We start from the raw sequence: 7,077 nt of genomic DNA on the forward strand, positions 1-7,077 counted from the left end.
GAAACGAAATAAAGGATGAGGATTAGAAGTGGCGTACCCAAAAATTTGTTGTTGCGTATTGTCGATCCCCGCTTGCGTTGGATGTTTTTTCGTCAAATGCCGACGGAATGTTCCGTAACTGTCTCCTTTCGTAAATTTATATGTTTGCGAACAATATTTACATTTTACATTATACTTACCTTCGACTTCATCACGTACCTTGTCGAAGTGTAGCCACAAGTCCGATATATTATCTCGGCCCTTCCGTTCCGGCTCATTTGCCGTTGACGTTTCTTCGACACCGGTGGGAGGATGAAGACTTTCTTGTGTTGGGATGTGCTCGACGTTCGGAATCGGGACATAGTTGATATTATCGTCGTCGTCTTCCCAACTTGCATACTCACGAGGATCATATTCGGGAATGGGATACTCGGAATCTCCCATAATCATCTTGCCCATGTCGGTATTTCTGCTTCCACTTGCCATTTTTGAGAGAATTGATCGGAAATCCGATTGAGAGAATTGAGTCGGGATTGAGAGAATTGGGAGAATTTGAGCAATTTGAGAGGATTTCAGAGAGAATTCGAGAGATTGTTCGGAGAATTTGTGACAAAAATGAAAGGGGAAGCATATGTATTTATAGGCAAGAATTATTTTTAATTCTTTTTTTTTAATTATAAAGCAACGGCCCAAAGAAGAGAGGAGAGGGGGGGGAGGGGGGGTAGTGCGGGCCCGGGGGCCGAGACCCCAACGGCTCTCCGCCCTCGGGGCCTTTTTTTTTTTTTTCGCGGTTCCGAACCGGCCCGGAACCGCCGGTTCCGGGCCGGTTTCGGGTTGGAACCGTGGGCCCGATCAACGGGCCGGTTCCGGGCCCAAATGGCCCCCTCTAATGGTTACCATACACCCATGGAGAGGCACATTATGGTACCTGTATGCTTCTAGCCGGAATTTTATTAAAATGGGAGCAAAATTAGGAAATTCTCTAGAAGAAATATGGGGTTCTGCTATGAAAATTAAAAAAAAAAAAAAAAAAAAACAAGGCGAGTGTCATGAGTTCTCGACGCGCACTAAAATATCAAGCTTAAAACTGAATTGGCCATCTCACAATAAATTTAGTACTAAATTGACACAACTAAAAGGTTTATAACTGAATTGACCGTTGTAAAACATGTTTAGGGTTTTTTGGACAATTTCGCAGCTAAAACAAAAAAGTTACTAAGAAAAGCGAGCCTTGGTTTACAATATTTGAAACCGAGTCTCTCGGTAAGTTATATGATTTCCTACTAAAACAGTAACAACAATGTCAAAGCTTCCGGCTTCGTCAAATAATCATTAGATTGATGCATAAAATACCAAATTGTGTGGTGTGAAAATGAAAAGAAGAACGTTACATACATTTGTTGGAAATATGGGACAAATTGAAGGGTGAATGAATGAGAAATTGATGCTCAAAGAACACCCTTGAGTTGGAAGTGGGAAGTGGAAAAACACTAGTCCCACATTGAAAAGAAAGAAGACTTTAGAGTGCTTTATAGATAGTTACCCTCTTTTTGAGTGGTAACTGTCACAACACAAGTACTATGCCTCGCGCACGGGCGCAGGGGATGCAAATCCCAGGCCCCGACGGAGGCCCAACGAGCTGAAACTTGGGCGCGAGCGCACGACCTGCGTACACGAATACAAGACCGAGAGGTGGGCCTCGCGAAAAGCCCAATTTTGCCTTTCGATTTATTTTCCAACTCAAATTGTTACAATTTTTTTGTAACGGTTGCCGAAATTAATATTATAACGGCAGATTAATGGCATTGCCGTTACGAAATCAATATCATAACGGCAGACTTAATCAGCCGTTATAATTCATTAGCAAATTAATGTTGTAACAACCGTTGAATTAATTCTGTTGTTACATAATTAATATTATAACGGCAGATTTAATCAGCCGTTATAATTCATTTTTCCGAAACGCCCCCCATCTCGCTGTTATAATTCTATCTTTTGCGATCGGAAAGACTTCACTTTTTCCTTGATTTCTTTGAATTCCAGCATTACCTTTTACGATAGTGTTCGTTCTTGTTTGGTTCAAGTTCGCCGAGAGCTTTGAAGCGTTGTGCTACCTTCTTTCTTGTCGACCGTTGTATCTTGGAAAACAGACGTTCACGAGACCTTAAGCACACACCAAAGGGGGCGAATCTATTTTAAGGAAACCGTGCCTAGCACAGGCCTCGGTATTTGTTTGTATCGAATCTATTCCCTTTCATTTCAGTTGTTCTGCTGCTATAGTCTTCATTTTTGCGATCATTTCCTCAATTTGTTTATGTATGATTATTTTCGCCAATTTGTATATTGTGCATAGCGTACACTAATGCCATATTGAATTGCTACAATCTTAAAACAGATTTCGATCTCGACTCGTACTTGAAATTCAAATGGCTACTGGAAACGAAGTTGTTGATGTGCTCGCCGACAACATCAACCAAAGCACTGTCTCTACCTTAGCTGTCCAACTGCCTGGATCATCCTCTGCCCCTGCTGCGGTTTTTGTCCACCATGGTGAGAAACCTGAAAAGTTCAACGGATCGAACTTTAAAAGGTGGCAGTAAAAGATGATGTTTTACTTAACAACCTTGAATCTTGCGAGATTCTTGACTAAGGAAGCTCCTAAGCTATCCGAGGGACAAACGGATAAGCAAGCCTTCAACGCTGTTGAGACCGGGAAGCACTCTGACTTCCTATGTAGGAACTATGTCATGAACGATTTACATGACTCGTTGTACATTGTCTAATTGTGCAATAAAAACAGCAAAGGAGTTATGGGAATCCTTGGATCGGAAATATAAAACAGAGGATGTCGGAGCAAAGAAATTTGTTGTCGGTCGATTCCTTGATTATAAGATGGTGGATTCTAAGATCGTGATCAGTCAAGTGCAAGAAATTCAAGTGATCTTGCATGAGATTCAGGCTGAAGGCATGATCTTGAGTGAAACCTTCCAAGTAGCTTCTATTATTGAGAAGCTACCTCCCGGGTGGAAGGATTTTAAGAACTACCTCAAGCACAAGCGAAAGGAAATGAACCTAGAGGAGCTGATTGTTAGACTTCGAATCGAAGAAGATAACAGAGGTTCCGAACGCAGAGAGTTCAATCCTACTACGGCTAAAGCAAATGTTGTGGAGCATAGGCATAGCCCCAAGAACAAGAAGATTGCCAAGCCAAAGTTTGGACCAAAAGGAGGAGTTTCCAAGAACAAGTTTCAAGGAAAGTGCTTCAACCGTAGCAAGATGGGTCATAGATCTGTGGATTGTAGACTTCCAAAGAAGAAGAATTATGAGACAAATATGATGAATGACATGGCTCGAGACGTGTCAAACATAAACCTTTCTACAATGGTTTATGAAGTGAACTTAGTTGGGTCCAATCCGAAGGAGTGGTGGATTGACACGGGTGCCACTAGGCACGTATGCTCCAATAAGGACTTGTTCACAACTTTCGAACCAATTATTAGGGAGAAAGTTTTCATGGGAAACTCTGCCTCTTCTGCTGTCAAAGGCCGATGGAAGGAACCGCTAAAGATGACATCCGGAAAAGAGCTCACTCTGAACAATGTCTTATATGTGCGGGAAATTCGAAAGAACCTAGTTTCTGGGTCGCCGTTGAACAAGCATGGATTTCGTATGGTGTTCGAGTCGGACAAAGTTATTTTGTCTAAATCTGGAATGTATGTGGGGAAGGGATATGTAATTGATAGGCTTTTTAAGCTCAATGTAATGACAATTATCAATAAAGATAATAAGTCTTCCATTTATTTGATTGAGTCTTCCAATTTATAGCATGGTAGACTAGGACACGTTAATTATGATACATTGCGTAGATTAATTAACTTGGAACATATACCCTCATTCCAAATTGATTCAAAACATAAATGTGAAATTTGTGTTGAGGCAAAATTAACCAGATCATCATTTCAAACAATTGAAAGAAACACCGAACCCCTTGAATTAATTCATAGTGATGTTTGCAATTTGAAATTCATGCAAACAAGAGGTGGTAATAAATACTTTATTACTTTTATCGATGATAGAACGAAATACTGCTATGTGTATTTGCTTAAAAGCAAAGATGAAGCCTTAGAGAAATTTGTTCTATATAAGAATGAAGTTGAAAATCAACTTAACAAGAAAATTAAAAGATTAAGAAGTGATAGAGGTGGTGAGTATGAAGTACCAATTGGTGAATTCTGTGCACAACACGGAATTATACATAAAGTAACTGCGCCTTATTCACCTCAATCAAATGGTGTTGCTGAACGTAAAAATCGCACATTGAAAGAAATGATGAATGCGTTATTACCGAGTTCGGGTTTACCTCAAAATATGTGGGGTAAAGCTATTTTGTCAAGCAATTACCTTTTAAATAAGGTACCTCGAAAGAAAGAGGATAAAACCCCTTATGAGTTATGGAAAGGTAGGAGACCATCCTACAAATACTTACGAGTGTGGGGGTGTCTTGCAAAAGTGGTTGTTCCAACACCAAAAAAAATAAAGATTGGTCCTAAAACGATGGACTGTATCTTTATAGGCTATGCACGTAATGATAATGCATATCAATTTCTTGTACATGAATCGAAAATTTCAGATATACACAAGAATACGATCATGGAATCTAGGAATGCATCATTCTTGGAAGATGTATTTCCTTGCAAATCCAATGATGGATCAAGTTCGTCTAAACGAACGAATGAAACTATGAATGGAAAAAGTCATGATTCAGATCATGAACTAGAGCCCGGACGTGGCAAAAGAGCAAGAGTGGAAAAATCATTTGGAAATGATTTTCTAACTTATTTGTTAGAAAATGAACCATTAAACTATGCAGAAGCTATGAATTCTTCTAAGGGACCTCTATGGAAAGAAGCAATAAAAAGTGAAGTTGATTCTATTTTGCAGAATCATACTTGGGAGTTAGTGGATCTTCCTCCTAGTTGTAAACCTTTAGGGTCTAAATGGATCTTTAAAAGGAAAATGAAACCAGATGGCTCCATTGATAAGTATAAAGCCGGACTTGTAATCAAAGGATACGGACAACGAGAAGGCTTAGATTACTTTGATACTTATTCTCCAGTGACGAGAATAAACTCCATCGGGATGATACTTGCAATTGCAGCATTGCGAAATATAGAAGTACATCAAATGGATGTAAAAACAGCTTTGCTAAATGGTGATTTGGATGAAGAAATCTACACGGAACAACCCGAGGGTTTTATAGTTCCAGGACAAGAAAGGAAAGTCCGTAAATTGGTGAAATCATTGTATGGCCTAAAACGAGCGCCAAAGCAGTGGCATGAAAAGTTTGATTATGCAATGATTACTAATGGATTTAAGATTAATGAATGTGATAAATGTGTCTACACTAAAGAGACAGAAAATGGCTATGTCATTTTGTGTCTTTACGTAGATGACATACTCATTATTGGTAGTGATGACAAAACAATCAAATCTACCAAGAATATGTTGAATTTAAGATTTGACATGAAAGATATGGGACTTGCCGACGTGATTTTAGGAATTAAAATCATAAGAACGTCAGAAGGTCTTATTTTAAACCGATCACACTATGTGGACAAGATTCTTGGAAAATTCAACATGAATGATTACGGTATTGCTAGAACACCATTAGACAATAATCTTCATCTGTCCAAGAATAGAGGAGAGAGTATTTCTCAAGTAGAGTACTCTAGAGTTATTGGAAGTCTAATGTACTTAATGAGTTGTACTAGACCGGATATTGCCTATACGGTTAGTAGATTGAGTAGATATACGAGCAATCCGAGTTCTGATCACTGGAAAGCAATAGTGAGAGTACTTAGGTACTTACGGTATACTCGGAATCATGGCTCGCATTATACCGGATACCCAGCTGTTTTAGAAGGATATAGTGATGTGAACTGGATATCCGATATAAAAGACTCAAAATCTACTAGTGGATATGTATTCACATTAGCGAGTGCTGCTGTATCTTGGAAATCCTATAAACAAATCGTTATAGCCGGATCCACAATGGAATCTGAATTTATAGCTTTGGATAAATGTGGTGAAGAGGCTAAATGGCTACGCCATTTCTTAGAGGATATTCCAAAATGGCAAAAACCCGTGCCACCAATCTGTATACATTGTGACAATCAATCTGCGATTGGAAGAGCACAGAGTAACATGTATAATAGTAAGTCTAGACATATACGTCGTAAACATAATACCATTAGACAACTACTCTCAACTGGAATTATCTCTATTGACTACGTAAAGTCAAAGGATAATATTGCGGATCCGCTAACCAAAAGGTTAAATAGAGAGTTAGTTGAAAAATTGACAAGAGGAATGGGACTGAAGCCCATAAAAGAATAAGTTGATATAAAGGAAACCCAACCTAATTGATTGGAGATCCCAAGATCTAGGTTCAAAGGGACAACCTAATTATATGAACTTAGTGATGTCACTTGTGGGGTTTATCCCTAAAACCATTCCTATAAAATATCGGTGATATTGTAAGGAAAAGGATAGCAATTTTTGCTTTAATGATTCTTAAGTGGAGTAAACAAATTACTCAAAAAAATTAGTAATCACCTATGTGAGAGAGAAGTGGGGCCGCTTCAAAGGAGAATTATTTAGGGCTAAATTCTTTAGAAACTCTTGCGTAACCAGGTTGATGTTCATGGCCAAAACAAACATAATCATGAGAACCGAACCGACGTTTGAATGATTCCTATGTGAAGTGTATGGTTCATTTACATAAGAAAGCAGGGCGGTTCAAGGACATCATATCTACTGGACAGCTAGTAAAGTAAATACACTTTCATAAGGGAAGGTTCAAAGGGTAACACCTACCTATCTTATGCAGGTTTCAATTGTTGAACACTATCACAGAGTCAAAACTAAAACAATTTTCATTCATGTGGGGGATTGTTGGAAATATGGGACAAATTGAAAGGTGAATGAATGAGAAATTGATGCTCAAAGAACACCCTTGAGTTGGAAATGGGAAGTGGAAAAATACTAGTCCCACATTGAAAAGAAAGAAGACTTTAGAATGCTTTATAAATAGTTACC

Source organism: Rhodamnia argentea, chromosome 9 (genome assembly GCF_020921035.1).
Source record: "Rhodamnia argentea isolate NSW1041297 chromosome 9, ASM2092103v1, whole genome shotgun sequence".
Taxonomy (NCBI): Eukaryota; Viridiplantae; Streptophyta; class Magnoliopsida; order Myrtales; family Myrtaceae; genus Rhodamnia; species Rhodamnia argentea.